At 51.2% G+C, this 24,740-nt stretch overlaps 1 protein-coding gene across 4 annotated transcripts in view; it reads left to right on the plus strand.

Annotated features, from left to right (window-relative positions):
• The first annotated feature begins 14,957 nt into the window (after window positions 1-14,957).
• LOC122366286 (WD repeat-containing protein 89-like) overlaps window positions 14,958-24,740 on the plus strand; it is a 36,342-nt gene continuing 26,559 nt past the window's right edge. The window contains exon 1 of one of the 4 annotated variants that reach the window (XM_043338357.1): window positions 14,958-15,069. The gene's annotated coding sequence lies outside the window, so the exon portion shown is untranslated. Of the gene's footprint in view, window positions 15,138-24,740 lie in introns of all 4 variants that reach the window. The other 3 variants (XM_043338358.1, XM_043338360.1, XM_043338359.1) reach the window with 3 other exon arrangements.

Below are 24,740 nucleotides of genomic sequence, written 5' to 3' on the forward strand. Positions count from 1 at the left end.
CAACAATACTCTTTACTCAAGGACGCCGGAAGCTGCCGGGCGGCACAGCCTACCATCAGGCGCCGGCCGGCGCCGCGGCGGCTGGCAACAGCTGTCAGCTGACTGCGCCGGCATACTAGTTCGTGCCGGCTCAGTAGCACGCATCACAACACCTCCCCCCAGACGTGGGGGAGACAACACGTCTCAAGAACAAAAACGGTGCCTCCGACAAACACAAACGCACCAACGCGTGTCAGCGCACGATGGCTACACGAACTCGTACACTGGGTCCGACCAAGTCACAGTCAGCCTCTTAGGCTGTCGACGAAGTCGTTTGCTGCGCCTCACAGAGGCGTCAGGCGCGGGGGTCGCTCCGCCAGGGCGGCTGCGGGGGAGTTTGTCAGCGGCTGGGGTCCCGCTGTCGGCGGTCCTGGTTCGGGCGCTGTCGCCGTCTTCGGTGATGGCGTCTCGGCTGCCATCGGGTGACGTGGTCACCATCGGCCGCAGCGGGCGGAGGTATCGTCGATTCCGCCAGTAGGTGCGGCCGCTTGGCAGGCGAGCGAGGTAGTCTCGGCGGCTGCCGATGCCAACGACGACGCCTGTCCGGTCCCACAAACCAGTCTTCGGATCTTGCAGGAGAACCTGTTGACCGATGCGCAGAGGTCTCAGCGAGCGGGCGCTCGCGTCGTAGCGCTCTGCGGTCTGGGACTTCAGAGCGGCTGCTCTCTCATCACACTCCTCCGCCGCGCGCTGCCACACCTCGGCAAACGCTCGGTGGTGAGCTGGCACGGTAGAGCGCAGCGGGTGACCGTACAGTATCTGGGCCGGCGAGCGGCCATCGGCCCGAGGCGCGTTCCGCAGCTCCAAGAGGCCGTGCGCGAACGCGTCATTGTCCAGGTTGCCTCGGTCGCTGACCTTCTGCACGAGCCTCTTCACCGCCTTCACTGCAGATTCCGCATGTCCGTTCGACTGAGGAAAATGCGGAGTGGATATCTCGTGGGTCACTCCCCACCGTCGCAGGAAGTCGCGGGTGTGACGGGCTGCGAACTGCGGCCCTCCGTCCGTTCGCAGAGTCTGGGGTGCCCCAGTGGCCGCGAAGGCGACCCTCAGGCTGGACACCAGGTCCTTCGCCGACGTCTCTCCAGAGCAGTGGAAGACGAACGGCCATCCAGAGAGGCGGTCTACGTATACAAGATACGTGCGACCAGCCCACGAAAAATAGTCCGCTGAGACGGCCTCGAAGACTCGAGTTGGCACCGCCTCGGAGACTAGCGGCTCCTTTTGCTGGCTCGGAAGATACATCTGGCAGGACTTGCACGCTGCGACGAGGTTAGCGATGTCCTGGTCAAGCCCGGGCCAGTAGACAACTTGTCTAGCCCGACGCTTGGTGCGCTCCACACCTTGATGGCTGGCGTGAAGCCGCTCGAGCGTCTCCCGACGCAGACTCTGAGGAATCAGGAGTCGCTGCCCGCATACCAACAGGCTGCCGTCCACGGCGAGACGGTCTCTAGCTGTCCAGTAGGGCCGCAGCGTCGGCTCCAGCTGCGACTTGTGGTCTGGAAAACCAGCCAGGACCACGTCTCGGAGGGCGCTGAGCTCTGCATCACGCTCAGACGCCGCCCGGACCCTCTGCAGAGTAGCGTCCGGGAACAGTGAGTCTTCCTCGGTCGGATCAGCCGTGGTGATCCTGGCGATCAGGCTTGCGATCTGGTGGGCTTCCTCTTTCTCCGCCTCTTCGTCGTCTGGAGTCGGAGTATCCACCGGTGCCCGGGAGAGCGCATCCGGGATCGCGTGCAGTTTCCCTTGCCGCCAGACAGCGACGAAGTTGAACGGGGTGAGACGTTGCCGTAGTCGCTGCAGTCGCGGGTTGTCGATGTCGATGAGGCTCTTGGAGTTCAGCACTGGAACGAGCGGTCGGTGGTCCGTGACCACCTCGAACTGCTGCATGCCCGAGAGGTACATGCTGCACTTCCGACAAGCCCACGCAACTGCCAACATCTCAATCTCGCAGACGGCGTAGCGGGACTCCACATCGGTCAGGAAACGAGACCCACACTGGATCAGTTTCCATCGTCCATCTGCATCCTGTTGCCGCAGACAGAAACCCAGCCCTCGTAGGCGAGCGGCGTCGGTCTCCAGGACTGTCCGGCGCCGCGGGTCAAAGAAGTCGAGGACTGGTGGCGAGACCAGCGCCTTCTTCACATCACTGAAGGCTTTGGAGTGCAGCGGCGTCCACACCCACTCGTTCTTCGGTCGCAGGAGGTGTCTCAGAGGCTCGGCGGCGGCCGAGACGTCTGGTGAGAAGTCACCCAGCTGGTTCACGAGACCGAGAAACGATCTGAGGTCCGTGAGGCACGCCGGCTGCGGAAACTCCGCGATGGCTCGCACCTTCTTGTTGTCTGCGGTGTAGCCTGTCTGGTCAATCTTGAACCCGCAGAACTCCACCTCATTCCCAGCGAAGGAACACTTGTCTGGGTTCAGTGTTATCCCGTGGTCATCGCATCTCTGCAGGATGTTCCACACGTGCTCCAGGTGAGCTGAGTAGCTCGAGTCGTACGCCAGAATATCGTCTACGACTTTGCATGTCTGAGGGATGTCACCGAGAGCAGCGTCGCCTCTTCGGTTGTACTCGTCTCCTGACGAGATCAGACCCATGACGGCACGTTTGTAGCGGAAACGGCCCCATGGCGTGATGAAGCACGTTTTGTCCTGGTCCTCCTCGCGGATGGGGATCTGGTGGTAGCCAGACTTGCTATCCAGCTTCGTGTAGAAGTTTGCCCCGCTGCCGATCGAGGCCACAGCGTCGTGCGGCGACCTGACTGGGTACGCTGGCCTCTTGACGAATCGGTTCAGCTTGGTGAGGTCGACCGTCAGACGGCAGCCAGAGACCGTGCCGTCCGGCGACCGCTTTGCCACCGGCACGATGGGGTGGCACCACTCGGTCGGATGCTCCACCGGCTCGATCACGTCACTCTCCAGCAGCTCATCCAGCTGGCGCCGAATATCGTCACGCCAGCAGAACGGTACACTGCGAGCTGTGGAGACGGCAACTGGTGTGGCGTCTTCAGTCAACTCGATGGCCATTGAGCCTCCGGACATCTTGCGCAGCTTCGAGGTGACGTCAAACACTCGTGGGAAGGCGTCCTTCATCGCTGAGAAGTGCTTCCGTCGTTCCTCAGCCGACGGCACGCCTCTGCTTTCATCCCACGTCGGCTTCAGCGGGTGCACCTTCTGCGCCTTCCCGGCGTCTTCAAGTGCAGGAGCAGAGCCTCGTTTGACCACTCTGCGGGGTATCTTGCTCTTCCCTGGCATGGTCCTCAGAGAGCAGACTGCTGGAGCTGGTCTGGAGGTCTCCTCCTCGTCAGAGATGGCAGAACGGATCTGCTGTGGGAACTCCTTGTGCAGTATTCCCAGTCGAACAGCGTCGTGCCACGACAGCAGCGAGCTGTGCAGCTTCTTCACCACAGAGACGGCTATCGTCCTCTTGATGCTTCCCAGCTGCAGTGCGACTTGGCACGCTCCCAGGCAGGGCAGTTCTCGTCCGTCTGCTGCGAACAGGCTTCCAGAGGGCGGCGTCAGCTTCTTGACGTTGATGCCCATCTGCTTCGCTGCCTCCTGAGAGATAACAGACACCTCAGCGCCTGTATCTGGCGTCCATGTCGTTTGTTGCCTGCGACCGTCACTCCGATGCAGCAGAATCTGGATCTGCGGAGCACGCGTCGTGTGCAGGCCTTGGATCATGCAGTCTCGGTGCTGCTGGTCCACTGTCTGTCTGGCAGGTGCAGATGCCGCTCGCGCCTTCATTGTGACGAGCGACACACGTCTGCCTCCATCGGACCTCCGCTGGGTCCGGTCTGTGCTCGCCGCCGGAGCGCGCGAGCGACTGGCGCTGCGACCGCGGCAGACAGACGCGAAGTGGCCTACCTTGCCACAGGCTCGGCAGGTCCTCTTGACGGCCCTGCAGTCGCCGGCGCTACGGTGAACTTCACCACCGCAGCGGGGGCACGTCTTCTCTGTCGACCGGTCTCTCGGGCGACCGCGGCTGCGCTGGTACTGAGAGACCCTCGCCAGGGTCGAGCCAGCTGGTTCACGGATGGCTGAGCTGTTGGAGGCGGCATTCTCTGACGCTCGGGCGATATCCACTGCCTTCTGAAGCGTGAGATCCGGCTCTTCCAACATTCTGCGGCGTGCTTCCTCGTCTCGCGTGCCGACAACGACTCGATCTCTGAACCTGTTGTCCTGGCAGTGGTGACAGAAATCACAGAACGATGCAATCTCTTTCAGTCCACAGAGAAAATCGTCCACTGTTTCGCCCGCTTCCTGTACTCGCATGTAAAAATCTCTCCGATCAATGATGACGTTACGCTGGCGGCGCAGATGCGTCTGCATCGCCGTGATGATGGTGTTCATGTCAGCGTCTTCGGGGATCGGCAGGCCGTACCTGACCACCCTGGTCCAATCGTCATCAAGCAGAGCGAGTAGGGCTGCCTTCTGCTCGGGCTGGGCTAGCCTGTTGACGCCAGTCAGCAGACTGTAGCCGTGAAATTTCTGTCGCCAGGATTCAAACTCCTTCAGTGACGCCGATGACGACAACTGTGGAGCGGGAGTCGCTGATGCCGGCAGTCTGGGCGGTAGACTGACGGCTGCGCTCGTATCGGCTGGGGTGGCCGCTGCAATAGTCACCGCGGCTGCAGCGCCGGTCCCTGCCGCCGGCCCGGCCCACATCCGTTCCATTACGGCCACCATACGCTCCTCCCGCTGCTGGCTTTGTCGCTGAGCTTCTTGAGCCAGCTCCAGTTGCTGGGCGAGGAGTTTGGTGAGGGCTCCCAGGTCCACCGGCTTGCCTTCCTCCGTCATTACGAGAAACGCGCGCGAAAACTGACGAAAAAATGCTATATTTAATGATGAAAAAGTAAATTATACCGATCGCGCCATGTTATGGTTTTACATTTAAGTCTACGTTAATAATGGTTCGATAGCAAATTAATTATCGTCGCGATTCCGCCGCCCCAGACGCACACGCGCACTCCCGATGTGAACTGTATTGAGTCCGGCTGACGACTGCACAACAATACTCTTTACTCAAGGACGCCGGAAGCTGCCGGGCGGCACAGCCTACCATCAGGCGCCGGCCGGCGCACACTGGTCGGAAACGCTCCAGCGAGAGGCCAGCGGCCTTTCCGCAAAAGTTTTTTGCTTGTTATTCCACAACTAGTGAAGCAAACTTCATAAAACTTTGCATACCTTCTCTGTCATATGTAATCTATCATTTGGATGTCAAGCACTAAATATGTGACGTGAATTTGTTAAGTTATGACGTCATAATTGAGTATAATACAGGATCTAGCACCACTTTAAGTCAACAAGGGAAATTGGGGGCTGCTATTCGGGCACCGGGAATGGTTTCATGCACTTCTTGCAAGGTCCAGTGCTTGACTTAAGCATTGTTGACTTTGCGTGACGTCATTTATGACGTCACTAAGGCCATATAAGTTTTTCGTCAATAACTCCTGATCAGATGGAGCTAGAGAGTCGGGAAAGCCACCATTGGACTCAGGAAGACCTGCCGAATCGAATGATATGCAATATGACCTCATTCAACCATTTTCGTGACCTGAGGGGCTCCGATCTGACCTTGACCCGAGGTTAACACCTTAAGTTGAGTTCACCCGAACACCAAGTATAGCATTCAACGCGCCTGAGCTAGACAAACACGATGATGCCAAAATCGCGGCAGTGCGACCATTTTTGGTAAAGTAATTAACCTAAAACCGAACCCGTGCCTTGTGGCACTTACCTGACCTAAGAGGTCACTGGCTGACCTAAGACCTTAAAATCGGGTAGCACCTGATTTTTGCGTCTTATAACGGCACACAAGCTTTTTTTCCGCCAGGCTCTAGCTCAATTAGAGGCGAAACGGCGAGGGAGTTGTACCAACCCTCCCCGGTCAATATAGAAAACCAATCGGTCCGGCCCGGGGTAAATACCGGAATTGTGATCTAATGTAACTAAAGACGGCCCAAGGTAACCCGACGTCAGTGACAGGCGTCCTATATTTGCAGCGTCTTATATTCACGAAGGTTTCAATTTCCACTTTCTTCAGCCGAGTGATGGTTGTCAATAGCTGATAGCAAGGCTCTCTAAATACAAGCCGTAATCGCCACGCAATATGTGGAAGGCTTTTGATGTCAATACATCAACATAAATGCATACATAAAACGCGCTTTTCACAAAATTCATAAACTCAAGCGCATCTGTTTTTAATGACCAGTCAACTACGCATGGATGCGTGCAGGCCACACAGGTCAGCGTAAGCCGGGCGCGGCGGCCGAGCCGAAACTGGGGCGGGGCGGGCGGTAGTTGGGTAGGAAGAGCGGCTCCTGCAAATTTTGCGCAAATATGCGCAGTTAGCTTTTATGTTGCCCTGGTGTAAATTTAAATCCTACTTCATCTCACAAAAAATCAGAGTGGAACTAGATGGGACTACCTGTTGTTTCCTTACCTAAACTTTGCAGTTATATTCCAGAATCACTGTAGGAGAGCCTTCATAAAAAGCTATAGTACATCTTAGTTAGGGATTTAGTATGCCAAAAATTTTGCACTGACCAGTCGGCAACTTCATAACGAACATTTTGATGCATAATATGTGGGATTTCAATTTGGTGTCTATCAGCAATAAGACTCTGAATATCCGGCTCAAGAAACCTCTTGCTCCGCGTCAGTTTCCGAGTTCTGGGATACCCCATCTTCGGGGGCTGATTACAGTTATTTTTGGTCACCCGGATTAGTTTTTTGGCCTAAGTATAATAATTTGATCAATTTCAAATCGATCTATATAAAAAATAATCCGAAACTCCGGAATCGCCCGTGGCCTCTCGTCAGGGCGTTTCCGACCAGTGTGCGGCGCCGCGGCGGCTGGCAACAGCTGTCAGCTGACTGCGCCGGCATACTAGTTCGTGCCGGCTCAGTAGCACGCATCACAACAGCCGGCAGAGCCCGAATTATGAACAAGCCAAAACGTGGATAATTTTTACTTGGACCGGACCTGTGACGTCATCGATGGGCTCGAGGTCAATTAAATTAGGTTCCGCTCGGCCATAGGCGGCGGAACGCGGAGGGCACCGGGGCACCGTGCCCCCTTTGATTTTGGCATTTTAACATTAGGCCTATTGGCGTTGCATGGAAAGAATGGGACCAAAAGTCGGCAGTGCCCCCCCCCCCCCCCTTAATTGAAGGTGTTCCGCCGCACTGCGCTCGACAGTTTTCCGAGTCTATTATCAGAGACGTTCAGATTTTGACAATCAGCCATAGGCGGTCCCAGGGGGGGGGGGCACGGGGGCCATGGCCCCCCTTTGGTGCTGAAAGGTGGGGCCATACTATCTTTTGGCCCCACCTTTCAGATCAAACAAAAGTCCCAGGAAAGCTTTTTGTATGTTTCATTTTCTCTCTTGCGCCATCAAAGGACGTAAATTTCACTCATGAGTGGGCTCAGTTTCGCATTCTGTCAATTTGGCGGTCAGCGTCGCTGGCACCGGTTCACGAGTATGGCCGGATCTTATATGGAATATCAGCGTGGGTTTACTTGAGGCTCTCGTAGGCCCAGCAATGGCTTGCATGAGACCCTCTTCGCCAGTGGCGGGTGGACCCTGCCAAATGAGCGTGGCTCTACGACACATAAGACCTCATGGGTTGGTGCTGTGCACCTCAGAATCCCGGTGGTGACGCCGTATGCCGGCTTGGTTTCTTAAGGATTAGCGTGGGACCTCCGGGGCCTGCATAGAGTTTGCATGAGCTAGTATGTAATCTCAGAGGCCTGTATGTAATGTGTACACAGTGGCGGTCGCTGGGGGGGGGGGGGCATCAGGGCCATGCCCCCCCCCCCAGGCACATAAAGGGGGCCGTCATATCATTTGCCCCCGCCGCCCTCAAGCAACCGATGGACTTCCATAGGTGTATGGGGCCCTGGCCCTGATTCGATAGTCACGAGGCTAAAAAAAAAAAACACACGCCCAGCTATTAATATAGCTCCCACACCGGTCTTTGAGCGTCCTACAAGTACACTAACCTCTGATGGAACTTCAGTGGCGGTCAAGCGCCCATGTTGACCACTAAGAGCCCACATCGACCTCTGAGGCCCCACATCTGGCATATGAGGGCCCCTAACCGGCCTCAGGGGCCCCAACCGGCGTCTGAGGGTCTCACACCGGTCTCTAATGGCCTTGTTGCTGTCTCTGGTGTCCCAAGACGAACATTTAGGTGCCAATGAGGGCCCCGCACTGGCTGCTGAAGACCCGATGCCGGCCTCTAAGGGCCTGCATTGGCCTCTGAGAAGGGCCCATCCTGGCCTTTGAGGGCCCTCTGCTGGCCTCTGGGGTCCAACGACGGCTCATGCCGGTCTCTTAGGGCCCCACGCTGACCTCTGAGGGCCCCATGTTGGCCTGTAATGAGTAAGGACCCACATTAGCCTCAGAGAGCCCACCTCGGTCTCTGATGGTCTCAAACTACTGGCCTTTGCAGTCTGCAGGTCCTGTACTGGTCTCTGAGGGCCCTAAACTGGCCTCTAAGTGAAAACATACATGGGTGGGCTTCTGAAGATCACAGGGCTCACATAGACTCCTGCACAGCCTTACGTTGGTCCTGATCCAGATTACTTTACGTCCTGATGGTCCCGCGCAGATTCCCTCATATTTCGACGTCGGGACCCCATGAGCCGGTGTGTGGGGCTGGCAGAGACTGATGAAGTCCTTAGGGCTCAGGGCCAGTCTTTTTAGCAGTAGGACTATAAGACAGGTTGAGTGAGCCGAGCCCCAATAGAGCCGTTGCGAAGCCCGGCACGAGTCGCGCGCGGCCCTCAGATGCCAATTTTGAAAACCAGGAACCTGTGGGGCCGAGGGTCTCCAGAGGTCGGTGTACCTACTTTCTCCCGCCGCTACACATCTATATGGGTAAATGTCATGGTTTGAAAATGCTCTCTGGGTTTCACATGCTTGTTCAAAGCAAGAGGTATCTGTACTTTTCCGAATTGTTTGATAGTGGTAAGGTCATGAATCCGCGTGCTCGACCTTCCAGTATATGCTACACCGATCCGTCGCCATGGTGCAGTGGCCCGACCGGTGGAAACACCGTGGGACGGGAAATGGAACTGGTGATTTTGCCTTAAATTGAGCTTAAAGATTTCACGCAAAAATGAGGTGGATGAAGCATAAGTAATGCCAATATTTTCGGCGCCTCGTGGGCGTAAAAATTAGCCGATCACCCCCCCCCCCCCCTCCGGTGACGGATAAATGTTATGTCCCGCGAGTGTGACCTTGCCCCCCCCTTTTGCCAGCGGCTGCGACCGCCAGTGCAATCAGCCGGGTTGTTTTGGAGTTATGAGGGGGCTATGAAGCCCCCCCCCCCCAGTGGGGCGCGTAACAATACATAGCCCAGATAGTGAGGCATTGGTTGAATTAACTGAACCTTTTATCTTCAGCTGAACCAGTTGGATTACATCGGTTTTCCTATATAGCTTATACGGCGCCTGGCCGTCGGCAATCGTATTCGTGTTCGATGATTTTCGTACAAACGGTTCAATGACTGGCGCCATAGGTCAACCAACGGGCATAACGGGTCGTCATAACGGGTCGTCCCCGTCAAGATTCCTTTGTCCCCGTTATGAAGGCCATGGCCTGGCGAGGGTAACAGGGTTCAGGGTTGCTTTGCCTTTAGGTATTGCTCAGTTTCATCGCACGTCTAAGAAGTCCGTTCTGAGTGTTGCTTCATTTCAATGGCAGTACATGAGGACGGAATATGATGAAAAAGTGAAATAGGTATGTCCTTGAGTAGTAAAGTAATCTTGTGATTTGTGAACATGCATAGCACAATCACATTACGCAAATACATTGCATGGCAAAAACAAAGTTCTACTTCACATGATTCCTTTATAAATACTTGCTTCCAAATGATACCAACTTGCTGCGATGACGGCGCCACTGCATGTCCGTGAAGTTAGCGTCAGCAACAGCAACGAACACAGCGTCGGATTCAGAATCGCTTAAAAAACTCATATTAGGGCAATTGGGGGACGGGGAGCAAGAATATGACCTTTATTTGGCCCTAGCTCTTACCCCTTACCCCTTAATCGGTCCTTAAAGGAAGGGGCGCGTCAAAAGTGCCTCAAGGGTTCGTCTGATCGCCAAAATAAGGGTCGCAATCGATTCCCAGGGTCGATATCTAGCCGCAGCCTCGGGTTCCAGATGTGTGCAACTTACCCCTTACCCCTTAATCGAACCTTAAAGGAAGGGGCGCGTCAAAAGTGCCTCAAGGGTTCGTCTGATCCCAAAATAAGGGTCGCAATCGATTCCCCGGGTCGATATCTAGCTGCAGCCTCGGGTTCCAGATGTGTGCAACTTACCCCTTACCCTTTAATCGGCCCTTAAAGGAAGGGGCGCGTCAAAAGTGCCTCAAGGGTTCGTCTGATCGCCAAAATAAGGGTCGCAATCGATTCCCCGGGTCGATATCTAGCCGCAGCCTCGGGTTCCAGATGTGTGCAACTTACCCCTTACCCCTTAATCGGCCCTTAAAGGAAGGGGCGCGTCAAAAGTGCCTCAAGGGTTCGTCTGATCGCCAAAATAAGGGTCGCAATCGATTCCCCGGGTCGATATCTAGCCGCAGCCTCGGGTTCCAGATGTGTGCAACTTACCCCTTACCCCTTAATCGGCCCTTAAAGGAAGGGGCGCGACAAAAGTGCCTCAAGGGTTCGTCTGATCGCCAAAATAAGGGTCGCAATCGATTCCCCGGGTCGATATCTAGCCGCAGCCTCGGGTTCCAGATGTGTGCAACTTACCCCTTACCCCTTAATCGGCCCTTAAAAGAAGGGGCGCGTCAAAAGTGCCTCAAGGGTTCGTCTGATCGCCAAAATAAGGGTCGCAATCGATTCCCCGGGTCGATATCTAGCCGCAGCCTCGGGTTCCAGATGTGTGCAACTTACCCCTTACCCCTAAATCGGCCCTTAAAGGAAGGGGCGCGTCAAAAGTGCCTCAAGGGTTCGTCTGATCGCCAAAATAAGGGTCGCAATCGATTCCCCGGGTCGATATCTAGCCGCAGCCTCGGGTTCCAGATGTGTGCAACTTACCCCTTACCCCTTAATCGGCCCTTAAAGGAAGGGGCGCGTCAAAAGTGCCTCAAGGGTTCGTCTGATCGCCAAAATAAGGGTCGCAATCGATTCCCCGGGTCGATATCTAGCCGCAGCCTCGGGTTCCAGATGTGTGCAACTTACCCCTTACCCCTTAATCGGCCCTTAAAGGAAGGGGCGCGTCAAAAGTGCCTCAAGGGTTCGTCTGATCGCCAAAATAAGGGTCGCAATCGATTCCCCGGGTCGATATCTAGCCGCAGCCTCGGGTTCCAGATGTGTGCAACTTACCCCTTACCCCTTAATCGGCCCTTAAAGGAAGGGGCGCGTCAAAAGTGCCTCAAGGGTTCGTCTGATCGCCAAAATAAGGGTCGCAATCGATTCTCCGGGTCAATATCTAGCCGCAGCCTCGGGTTCCAGATGTGTGCAACTTACCCCTTACCCCTTAATCGGCCCTTAAAGGAAGGGGCGCGTCAAAAGTGCCTCAAGGGTTCGTCTGATCGCCAAAATAAGGGTCGCAATCGATTCCCCGGGTCAATATCTAGCCGCAGCCTCGGGTTCCAGATGTGTGCAAGTTACCCCTTACCCTTAATCGGCCCTTAAAGGAAGGGGCGCGTCAAAAGTGCCTCAAGGGTTCGTCTGATCGCCAAAATAAGGGTCGCAATCGATTCCCCGGGTCGATATCTAGCCGCAGCCTCGGGTTCCAGATGTGTGCAACTTACCCCTTACCCCTTAATCGGCCCTTAAAGGAAGGGGCGCGTCAAAAGTGCCTCAAGGGTTCGTCTGATCGCCAAAATAAGGGTCGCAATCGATTCCCCGGGTCGATATCTAGCCGCAGCTTCGGGTTCCAGATGTGTGCAACTTACCCCTTACCCCTTAATCGGCCCTTAAAGGAAGGGGCGCGTCAAAAGTGCCTCAAGGGTTCGTCTGATCGCCAAAATAAGGCTCGCAATCGATTCCCCGGGTCGATATCTAGCCGCAGCTTCGGGTTCCAGATGTGTGCAACTTACCCCTTACCCCTTAATCGGCCCTTAAAGGAAGGGGCGCGTCAAAAGTGCCTCAAGGGTTCGTCTGATCGCCAAAATAAGGGTCGCAATCGATTCCCCGGGTCAATATCTAGCCGCAGCCTCGGGTTCCAGATGTGTGCAACTTACCCCTTACCCTTAATCGGCCCTTAAAGGAAGGGGCGCGTCAAAAGTGCCTCAAGGGTTCGTCTGATCGCCAAAATAAGGGTCGCAATCGATTCCCCGGGTCGATATCTAGCCACAGCCTCGGGTTCCAGATGTGTGCAACTTACCCCTTACCCCTTAATCGGCCCTTAAAGGAAGGGGCGCGTCAAAAGTGCCTCAAGGGTTCGTCTGATCGCCAAAATAAGGGTCGCAATCGATTCCCCGGGTCGATATATAGCCGCAGCCTCGGGTTCCAGATGTGTGCAACTTACCCCTTACCCCTTAATCGGCCCTTAAAGGCAGGGGCGCGTCAAAAGTGCCTCAAGGGTTCGTCTGATCGCCAAAATAAGGGTCGCAATCGATTCCCCGGGTCAATATCTAGCCGCAGCCTCGGGTTCCAGATGTGTGCAACTTACCCCTTACCCCTTAATCGGCCCTTAAAGGAAGGGGTGCGTCAAAAGTGCCTCAAGGGTTCGTCTGATCGCCAAAATAAGGGTCGCAATCGATTCCCCGGGTCGATATCTAGCCGCAGCCTCGGGTTCCAGATGTGTGCAACTTAAGGGGGTAAGGGGTAAGTTGCACACATCTGGAACCCGATGCTGCGGCTAGATATCGACCCGGGGAATCGATTGCGACCCTTATTTTGGCGATCAGACGAACCCTTGAGGCACTTTTGACGCGCCCCTTCCTTTAAGGGCCGATTAAGGGGTAAGGGGTAAGTTGCACACATCTGGAACCCGAGGCTGCGGCTAGATATCGACCCTGGGAGTCGATTGCGACCCTTATTTTGGCGATCAGACGAACCCTTGAGGCACTTTTGACGCGCCCCTTCCTTTAAGGGCCGATTAAGGGGTAAGGGGTAAGTTGCACACATCTGGAACCCGAGGCTGCGGCTAGATATCGACCCGGGGAATCGATTGCGACCCTTATTTTGGCGATCAGACGAACTCTTGAGGCACTTTTGACGCGCCCCTTCCTTTAAGGGCCGATTAAGGGGTAAGGGGTAAGTTGCACACATCTGGAACCCGAGGCTGCGGCTAGATATCGACCCGGGGAATCGATTGCGACCCTTATTTTGGCGATCAGACGAACCCTTGAGGCACTTTTGACGCGCCCCTTCCTTTAAGGGCCGATTAAGGGGTAAAGGGTAAGTTGCACACATCTGGAACCCGAGACTGCGGCTAGATATCGACCCGGGGAATCGATTGCGACCCTTATTTTGGCGATCAGACGAACCCTTGAGGCACTTTTGAAGCGCCCCTTCCTTTAAGGGCCGATTAAGGGGTAAGGGGTAAGTTGCACACATCTGGAACCCGAGGCTGCGGCTAGGTATTGACCCGGGGAATTGATTGCGACCCTTATTTTGGCGATCAGACGAACCCTTGAGGCACTTTTGACGCGCCCCTTCCTTTAAGGGCCGATTAAGGGGTAAGGGGTAAGTTGCACACATCTGGAACCCAAGGCTGCGGCTAGATATCGACCCTGGGAAGCGATTGCGACCCTTTTTTGGCGATCAGACGAACCCTTCAGGCACTTTTGACGCGCCCCTTCCTTTAAGGGCCGATTAAGGGGTAAGGGGTAAGTTGCACACATCCGGAACCCGAGGCTGCGGCTAGATATCGACCCGGGGAATCGATTGCGACCCTTATTTTGGCGATCAGACGAACCCTTGAGGCACTTTTGACGCGCCCCTTCCTTTAAGGGCCGATTAAGGGGTAAGGGGTAAGTTGCACACATCTGGAACCCGAGGCTGCGGCTAGATATCGACCCGGGGAATCGATTGCGACCCTTATTTTGGCGATCAGACGAACCCTTGAGGCACTTTTGACGCGCCCCTTCCTTTAAGGGCCGATTAAGGGGTAAGGGGTAAGTTGCACACATCTGGAACACGAGGCTGCGGCTAGATATTGACCCGGGGAATCGATTGCGACCCTTATTTTGGCGATCAGACGAACCCTTGAGGCACTTTTGACGCGCCCCTTCCTTTAAGGGCCGATTAAGGGGTAAGGGGTAAGTTGCACACATCTGGAACCCAAGGCTGCGGCTAGATATCGACCCGGGGAATCGATTGCGACCCTTATTTTGGCGATCAGACGAACCCTTGAGGCACTTTTGACGCGCCCCTTCCTTTAAGGGCCGATTAAGGGGTAAGGGGTAAGTTGCACACATCCGGAACCCGAGGCTGCGGCTAGATATCGACCCGGGGAATCGATTGCGACCCTTATTTTGGCGATCAGACGAGCCCTTGAGGCACTTTTGACGCGCCCCTTCCTTTAAGGGCCGATTAAGGGGTAAGGGGTAAGAGCTAGGGCCAAATAAAGGTCATATTCTTGCTCCCCGTCCCCCAATTGCCCAGATATGAGTTTTTTAAGCGATTCTGAATCTGACGCTGTATTCGTTGCTGTTGCTGACGCTAACTTCACGGACATCCACTGCGACAAGGCTATAGAACCACTGCGACAAGGTCAGGCGTGGGACGGTCACATGTTTTATGTTCGATAGCTACCGTTCCTGCGGGAAATATTGCCTGCCCATCGAATTGCTAGGCAATTTCGATTTTTAGCGTTTTTGGTCCAATCAGCTGCTGAGTTTAAATACATAAGCTTACTTGCTGAACAGGCTATTGAGTGCTCGGTTTATTGACCTAGGTAGTAGGTAGTGTGCGGTACGGTGGCCGCGTGGCGACACGATCATTGGACACACGATACGATCGAAAGACAGTCGCCGTAGACGTCATGCTTATTTATGTTTATGTGATGGTGTGATATTTTCAAAACAGCAGAAAATTAGCTAAGGCAAGATAAAAAGTAGGTGAGAACTAGGTACAGAGTTGGGACTTGAAATGCATGTTGGGATTTGCCGGATTCCGGAATAGCTAGGTAGGTACAGGTCTCGCGAGATTAAGCGGTAGGTTTTGCACTTTTACATTTCCGGTTATATCTCAGAAACTAATCGATCTACGATGAAGCCATTTTACACGATCATGGCCGGCTTGCTACCCAACAAGTCAGTCACATCTTCAACACTTAAAAGCTTAAGATGACGAAGATATAGCCTGAAATACACCAAATTTTCTAGGTGCAAAACCTACCGCTAAAACCCGCGAGACCTGTACCTACCGGCTACCTCAACCTACAGCAGTTGGGGAAACTACGAGGCCAAAATCCAAAAATTGATTGGTCAATAGATACAATTTTAATGACCATATATGGGTATCAATGCAGCCCTCGTTACTGCAAGGAATGGTATAACATGCCGGTACTTGCAGTATAGCGTCCACTTATCGCAGAGAAAAGGCTTCCATTTTCCAATAGGAATTAGCGCAGTGCAATTATATTAAATTACTACTCACTCGATTATGGCGATAGGAATACAACCTTTCTGCAGGTAAAACTTCAGTTTTTTACATTAAAGAAACACAATTTTAATGATCGTTTCTCCTTCTCGATGGCCAATTACATCAAAAACAGTTTCAAAACACTTAAGTTCGCACCACTTACCGAAATATAATAAAGAAATCACCCCACCTTTGATGCGCTACGCACACACTGCAGAGACGCAAAATGGCGACATTGTTTTGCCTCTGATGCGCCAGATATGTAATTTAAAAGAATTGGATGCGACTACTAAATACAATATCCTGAAACAAGAACTATTTTCATCCTAGGGGACACTGGGAAATCGGGGTTTTTGGGTGGGGGAGGGGGGTTAGATTCAAACCAAATCTAACCTAACCTAACCTAACCTAACCTAACCTAACCTAACCTAACCTAACCTAACCTAACCTAACCTTACCTAACCTAACCTAACCTAACCTAACCTAACCTAACCTAACCTAACCTAACCTAACCTAACCTAACCTACCACGTTTCCAGGGGTTTGTGCGCTAGGGACGAAAAGGAGTATATCTTAGGTAAGGGTAAATGGAAAAATGTTAGGTTAAAGAGTTCTGGAATTGTCTCCAGGCCGGCCTTCGGCCGGCCTGGAGACAATTCCAGAACTCTTTAACCTAACATTTTTCCATTTACCCTTACCTAAGATATCCCCTATTTGTGGCCAAGGCCACATCATTGGTTCGCGTCGCTAGCAAACACGTTTCTCAATCACCTTCACCCGAAAACCCCGATTTCCCAGTGTCCCCTAGGAGGAAAATAGTCTATTATCGGCATATTGTATTTAGTAGTCGTATCCAATTACTTAAGGTTACATATCTGGCGCATCAGAGGCAAAACAGCGTCGCCATTTTGCGTCGTGGCAGTTGACGTAGCGTGCTGACGATAGGGTGGTTTCTTTATTATATTTCGGTAAATGTTGCGAATCAAAGTGTTTTGAAGCTGTTTTTTATGTAATTGACCAAGGAGAAACAGTGAAGCATCATCAAAATTGTGCTACCTCAATGTAAAAAACTGAAGTATCGCCTTTCTGCAGGTTCCGGGGGGTGACGTTCATAAGTACCAGAGTACAATTGTACCCAGGTTACACTGGGACCAAGGTTACACAGGGGCCCAGGTTACGTTCGGCCCCAGGATTTGAAGGGACCATGAATACGCAAGTACCATACTGTGATTGGTCGTTGGCAGACGGGAATGACGTAATGCATCCCTGTGGCGGCCGTGACGTTGACCAATAGGAGGGGCGGATACAAATTTGGACCACCTTGGTACACTACTTGGCAGTGTGCTTGTGATTGATTTTCTCGAGATTGAATTGAGGTAGCGCCGTCCATCGCCCGCCGCGGCGGCGCCCAGGCCCGATGGTCATCCGGTGTGGCGGGAGGTAGCGTCCCTCGGCCCCCCGCGCGGCGGGAAGTAGCGTGCTGCGGCGTCCGAAGGAGAAGTGAAATTGAAATTGAAAATGACCCCTTGCACGAATTAGTGTTCGCAGCGGCTACTTAAATTGCAGGAGGGGGAGGAGGCAGGGGCGTCGCCACGGATTTTTTAGTGGGGTGGGGTCGGGTTTCCGGTCTTCGTCTTGATGGGTAGAGGTGTTATTAGCCACACTCCCGGTTTTTTCATGTGTTGAGAAAAATCTCGGCGCGCAGCGCCACGAAAGCAGCGGTGTATCTTATTGTACATACTACATACATCACTTTTGCATCGTGCATAAAAATCAAGCACAGGCCACCTGAGGTCAGGTCACAATGTCATGTTTAGTTCAGTTTTAATGCCTCTAAAACCTGCAATCTTGTCATTCGTATAGATTTGCCTGTCCCGTAGCTCAGTTGGTAAAGCATTGGACTCCCGGTAGTGAGAGCCCGGGTTCGAGACGCCCCGGCGCTCGATATTTGAGACTCCTGACGGGGATGGTCTGCGGTTGGTGGGAGCAGCCGCAGCCAGTTGAAGTCAGTTGAGTGGGGCAGGCCGTGTCCGGCTTTGAAGGGCACGTTAAACTTTGGCATCTAAATTCTCCCGATACCCGGAATTGCGCGATCGGACGGTAGGGATCGGGGTCTACGCCAGGGCGTATTTTAAGGGATTTTCACTGGGTCGGCAGTCACAATTAGGGGCGGCATTTTGCACTCATAGGGGCGGCACTTGGCATCTGAGGGGGCGGCATACCTACTGATATTTAATGACCAAAAAAGACACGTTCGACGGTTCTTTTATAACTCTTTCTAAGTAATGATTTCAGATTCAACCTAAGCTCAGCGGTATTTCCGGGATATAGTTTTTGTCTCATCATAATGCGATAAATGAAATATAATTTGATTTTACAAAAAAAAAAATAATTTTAAAATTTTACCTGAGGTCAAGTTCATGACCTCACCAGAAATAGAACATGTTGCATACCAGTCGATCCGTATCGTCAAGCTTAAAACATTCACGCGTTTTATGGCTCTATCTAGAACAGTGGTCGGCAGGTCGCACGAGTGGTGCCCACTTGGGCACCACATGGGCGCTGGACGGGGCCATTACCCCCACTTGTCATACCTCATTGCTTACACAGCAAGGGTCGCTGATATTCGGCCATATCCTTAGACGTCTCTATTTTTCTGCATAGGTATAAATAAAATTCAACACATTTAAACTCTCTTTTTATGGAGAGGGAGAGCGGGTGGAGTAAGGATGAACTCATACCTTTTTTATTTATTAGTTACTCGCGTAATGAACAGCGTATTGCACAGATAAGTTCATCCCTCCCCCCCCCCAGTTAATGAATGTTATACCTACCTACTCAAACATTTTGGTGACCCCAGTGACATTTGTCATTGAGTTTTAGAAATTTGAATGACCTTCACTCGGTAACTTTCTCTCCGGCTCGACCGGCGGACAAAACGCAAGCGGAGACAATGCGGGGAGTCCGGTGCTCTACCAACTGAGCTACGGAACAGGCAAATGCTCACCATAGATATACCGACTGAACGATCCCTTTATAACTTCAGCGATTGATAAGACAAACAGTGTGTCACTGTAAGTACATAAAATGTAAGTCTCGAAATTGCGATGTCTTTGACCAAAGGTAAGGACAATTTTGCGACCCTTCCATTAGGTATACCTAAGGAAATGGGAGAAAGTCGGGGCATGTACCTCTTTTTATAGGTAGACAAATGTCAAAGTTAACGAATTTAAACATCAGAAAACAATTAAAAATGACAAACTTAATCGGAAAAATGCCACCCACGACCCCTCGTTATGTCCTTGAGGTCATGTCAGGTCATGGATTGGTAGGCCTCCAGCAGGTTTTTTTTTTCAATAACTTCTGATAGAGACATGCGATATGCCTGAGCGATGAAAACACCTTAGATGATTTCGGTTTGACGATACAAATCGACTGATATGCAACATGACCTTTGGCCCGTCAGGTCATGACCTGGACCTGAGCTCAAATTTCCCAAATGACATTTGAATGTCAAATTATAGTTCATTCGACGCATCTCGACGAGAGGAGCGCAGTACTGAAGAAAACGATGTCATAACTTTCGTGAGTCAATAATTATTAAAGTAAAAAGGTTCTTCATTAAAACAGCTCAGTAGAGGGGCGGAGGGGGTCCACTGTCCCCTTTAACCCTCCCCGCCCGACACGGGTTAAACAAGTTGTGCTCTGGAGGTTAAGTCGTTGATGTTAGGTCAAGTCTGAGGACTTTATAGGAACGTTGAAGAGCTATCGAATGCGCTTTTTCGCGGTGCTGTAGTTCTATTCTTCCCCGAGTTATGCGCCAGTTTGTCAATAAATGTTGAAACAGACAACATTTCACCCACATTTCACCTTTGATGACCTCTGGTCACCTGATATTTGACATTTGACTTGACCTAACCAAAGTACGGTTAACCAACTAACCCAAGTAGTTTTGACACTCCTTCGAATGCCGCTTACCGCGTGTCGCTACGTCGCCCAAGTAGCCAAGTTATAGGGGTCGGGAGGGGGGCTCAAACAACCTCAGCCCGGCGCCGGTTAAGGGAAGGCACTATCATTTTGGGGGCGCTGCAGATATGCTAAGGGACGGCAGCATCATTTTGAGGCGCGCCACCATTTTTTTTTTTTTTAGGGCACTTAAACCACTTTGAGGGACACCACCGACACTGTGAGGAGCGCAATTATCTCTTTGAGCGTTGAGGGGTGGCACCATTACATTGAAGGGCGCCATGTGAGCAGTTGACAATGAGGAGCGCCTCTGATACTTAAAGAAGAGACGCCAACATTACTCGGGGGGGGGGGGGCAACATCACTTTTATTTTGAGGACGCCACCCACATTGTAAGGGGCGGCACTGTAACTTTAAAGGTAGTGTGCCAGCTTTCTTGGACCATATGGAGTTAATGACCCGGATAAGGAGAACCGGATTTTTAGAACTTATCCATACCTTCAAAACTCATGGAAACGTCTTAAATTCTTCAAATTTTGAGTACCCCAGTGCGAAATTCGCCCCGACGGGTTGTCGGTCGTACCCCAACCACATTTCACACCACTATGAACAATAAATGCACACACTGAAATCGCTATTACCGATATGCTCATCCAATCAAGTTTCGATAAACCCGTTCATCATCATCTCCTGCGGTTTCGAACACGCCTGTTAGGTGGCTTCTGATGCTCGTCGAGGTCGGAATTTCCAAATACGCGTGGTGCGTCGGGCCGCGCGCTCTGACTTCGGCCAAGAAAAATGCGTCAGCTGATCATTGTCATTTCTGCCACTTGCGTGTGGTGAAATGGGGTCATAACTTATAAGACGGCTTTTTCATATCAATTATTTTACATAAAATCATATTTCAAACCATAAATAATGTTCGACAGCCAAATAAAAGAAACAATACAATACGGGCTTACAGTTTAAGGCTCGACATTGTGTTGTCTACGATTAGACAGCTGATAACTCATTCCCGTACGTCGTATGGTCGTAACACTATAATGACCTTTGCTTATTGTCACAAGTGCGCCGCATTCGCGATTGTTGCCCGACGCCTGTTTGCAGGTGAGCCCACTACAGATGTTATACATATCTAAAAACCGAAAAACTTTTAGGCGAAAAAGGCACTATTCCAGGCCCATTTTTGATTTTTTTGCGATATTAGGTAAAAACAGAAGCTTCTTATCCTAGGAAAAATAAAATGGGAAATCTTTTAAAGGTGGCACACTACCTTTAAGGAACGCCGCGGATACTTTAAGGGGCGGCTTCATCATATGGAGGGGCGCTACAGATGGTTAATGGGTGGCAATAGGTATGATATTTAGGGACTCCGATACTTCGAAGGGCGCCACCGTTTGTTTGAGGGTGACATCATCACTTTGAGGGGCACCACCGATATTGTTCGGGGCGCCACCGACACTATAAGGGGCGCCACCGACACTGCCAGGAGCACTTTGACCGGCGTTACTATCACATTTAAGGGCGCCATGAGCACATTGGGGGCGGCACCATGACGTGGAGGGGCGTTACGGAAGGTTTGAGGGGCGGCAACATCATTGAGGAGCGCCTCCGACACTTCGAGGGACACCAGTATTTCTTTAAGAGGCGGCACCTTGACTTTTGAGGAGAAACCACCGACACTGTAAGGGGCGGCACCATCACTTTGAGGGGCGCCACGGATGGTTTGAGAAGCGGCACCATTATGTGTATGGAGGGGCGCTACAGAAAATTAGAGGGCGGCAACATTGTATTGATGACTGATGAGTTCCTCCAAAACTTTGAAGGGCGCCACTGACACTTTAAGGGGCGCACCAGCACTTTTAGGGGCGGCAGCATCATTTTGAGGGGCGCCACCGACTCGTTGACAGGAGACACCATCACATTTAGGGGCGCCACTGGCACTTTGAGGGAGGCACAATCACATTGAGGGGCGCCACCGTTACTGAAAGGGGCGGCATCATCTTCTTGAGGGGCGGCATCATCTGCTTGAGGGGCAGCTCCATCACAATGAGGGGCTATGTGGATACCTAGAGGGGCGGCACCATTACATTGGTGGGTTCCTCTGACACTTCGAAGAGCGTCACTGACACTATAAGGGGCGGCACTAACACTTAAGGGGCGGCAGCATCATTTTGAGAGGCGCCATCGACTCGTTAGCGGGCAGCACCATCACATTCAGGGGCGGCATCATCTGCTTGAGGGGCGGCTCCATCACAATGAGGGGCTATGTGGATATCTAGAGAGGCGGCACCATCATATTGGTGGGTTCCTCCGACACTTCGAAGGACGTCACTGACACTATTAGGGGCGGCAGCATCATTTTGAGGGGCGCCACCGACTCGTTGGCGGGCAGCACCATCACATTCAGGGGCGCCACCGGCACTTTGAGGGCGGCACCATCACATTGAGGGGCGCCACCGATACTGAAAGGGGCGGCATTATCTTCTTGAGGGGCGGTATCATCACATTGCTCGGGGTTACATGAGCAGAGTTAATACGCATTACAAACGGACTACAATGGTGAGCGAATAGGGAAATCCGTTCCTGATACGCATTAACTTGCTCATGTAACCCCGGTAATTGAGGGGCTCCACAGATGCTTAGAAGGGCGGCACCATTACATTGAGTGGGGCTACTAACAGATTTAGGGGCGGCACTGTCACATTGAGTTGCGGGATGATCACTTTCTATAGACGGCTGGTTCACTTTAAGAGGCGGCATTATCATTTTGGAGGGCAGCAGCCTCACTATGAATGACGGCACCTAGCCTGCATGTGCGTGCTGCATTCTAGAGGGGGCGGCAACTGGGTCGGCAAACGGCTGTCACTGGGTCGGCATTCTCCGTGACTGGGTCGGCAATTGCCGACCCAGTTAATATGTTAAAATACGCCCTGGTCTACGCAACAAGCTCTGCTTAGCGTGGGCTCCGGGCCTCCGGCTCTGTCAATCCGTCCATTCAAACATTCGAGCTAAATTTATAAAAAAGATTATCTCCTATAAGTCTGAAATTTGTTGTAATGAATGGGATTATAAGTGCCAACAGTTAATGAATCTGGGATTTTACATCTGAAAAGTGAAGTCAGGTCAAATATGTGACCTCACCAATCAATCATGATAAGAGGCCTGTTTCACTAAAAACTTGCGATTACAAGTGTTTGAACTTTACAATTCATAAGTATTTTTGCAAACTATGTAAAATCGGGTTTCACTAAACTTCATCACCAGCGGCACCTCCGATAAAAAGAGTTGGTAAATAAACTTGTAAACAGTAAAATTGTTTTTTATCAAGAACATTAACATGTTGCAGATATTGCTTCTTTTTATCAAACTATGTCTAGTTTTCATGTCAGAAATTGCAGGAATAAATTAACCCGCGCGGGGCTGGGGTCTCCAGCCGAACGCGCGGGGCTGGGGGGGGGGGGGTAAATTTTACCCCCCCTGTTATCTCCCAAACTAATGGTCCGATTTGGAAAATTCAAACGCCAATCGAAAGCTCTCATCACGAACTACTAAAAACATGTACTTAATTTTAAGTTTGAGGTCAAGGTCAAGGTCAGGTCAAGGGTACAAATTGCAAGTTCCTACAGTATCGGCCTTGCACCGTAGTTGCCGAAGAATGGAGTCATGGACTGAGACTGATCGCCCAAAACGTGTTCTTAGGCTACCAAGACAATATTCGTTGCATACAATATCATTCAGAGGTCAAGGTCAAGGTCAGGTCAGGTCAGGTCAGGTCACCAAAAAACAAAATATAGAAAAGGGCATGTGCGACACATGTTTTATGGGTCATTTTACTCATAGAATTCAATAGGCACACTCAATAAGTGATATGGACCACCTCTGGATGAATTTCAGGTCGAGGTCAGGTCAAGGTCAGGTCAAGTGAGGTCAAATTTTGAAGTTGGTTGTTAAGGCCTAAAAAGGTGTCTATCTGATGCAGTTTTTCACGGCGAATCGAATGGTGCTATTTTTGTTTCCGTACGAGGTCTAGAACTGCCAAAAAAGTCATTTTTCAAAAAATTTGTGTGTCGTGACGTCATAAAATTTTGAATAACTCCCACATTTTTGAACCGATTCTTCTAAAATTTGGTATGTAGGTGCACATAGACGACTTCTCTGACATATATTCCGGTTTTTTCGATAGACTCAAAATTTTGGATTTTATAATGATTTTCCCAAAAAAGTTATTTTTTTGAAAACATTTAGGCCAAAATCCAAAATTTTCAAAAAACCGAGATAACCATTTGATAGACAAAGTAAAATTACGTATAACCTTTTTTGTTACGTCTTGATTCCTTTAAAAATGAAGATGTTAGCGGCGTTTGAACTTTTACCGTTTTTGAGGCGAAAATGGCGAACATGACGTCACTAAAACGTCAATTTCTCAAAAATTTTCCGACGGATTTCGCTCAAATTTTCAGGGAACGTGTCAAATTGATGTAAGAAAAGGTACTGAAAGTTTGGCGGCGCTGCGCGCCGCCGTTTTTGAGATATCGCAAAAATTCGCGAGGGGGGGTAAAATTTACCCCCCCCCAGCCCCGCGCGGGTTAAAAATAATGATGCTGTTTCTGAGTGGTATAAATGATAGTTCACAATATCTTATTATTGAAAGAAAATAACACGTAAAACATTTGACAGCAGAAGACTGTTGAATGCAATTATGGCGCGCGAATGACAAAACATGACGATATTTATTTATTGCTCGTAGCTGGTTCGTAGGGAATGTGCTAAGTGAAAAAGAGCATATAATGACTCAGCATATCATATTTGTTTTAAATAGTTGATTGCTTTGCATCATTGCACAAAAAGTAATAAAATTCCAAACGTAAGGGCCACTGGAATTTCGGGTTTGTAAGTACAACGTTTTCTTTCAAGTTTTTGGTCTTCGTGAAACAGAAAGTTTGCGATTTCGATGTTTCTTACAAACTTTTTTCTTGTAAAAAAGTTGGTAAATTTTAATCTCAAAATTCATGCCCGAAGGTTTCGTGAAATCCAAATTTCAAATGTTGGTAATTATTTCTTTTAAACTCAAGTTTTTTCTTTGTAATTACACACTTTATTTGTTAGTGAAACAGGCCTCAGATATGGGAAAATGCACGAGATGCCCTCTGCTTTGAACGAATATGCTAAAAACGCTA

Source organism: Amphibalanus amphitrite, unplaced genomic scaffold (assembly GCF_019059575.1).
Source record: "Amphibalanus amphitrite isolate SeventyFive unplaced genomic scaffold, NRLGWU_Aamphi_draft 000794F_arrow, whole genome shotgun sequence".
NCBI classification, from domain to species: Eukaryota; Metazoa; Arthropoda; class Thecostraca; order Balanomorpha; family Balanidae; genus Amphibalanus; species Amphibalanus amphitrite.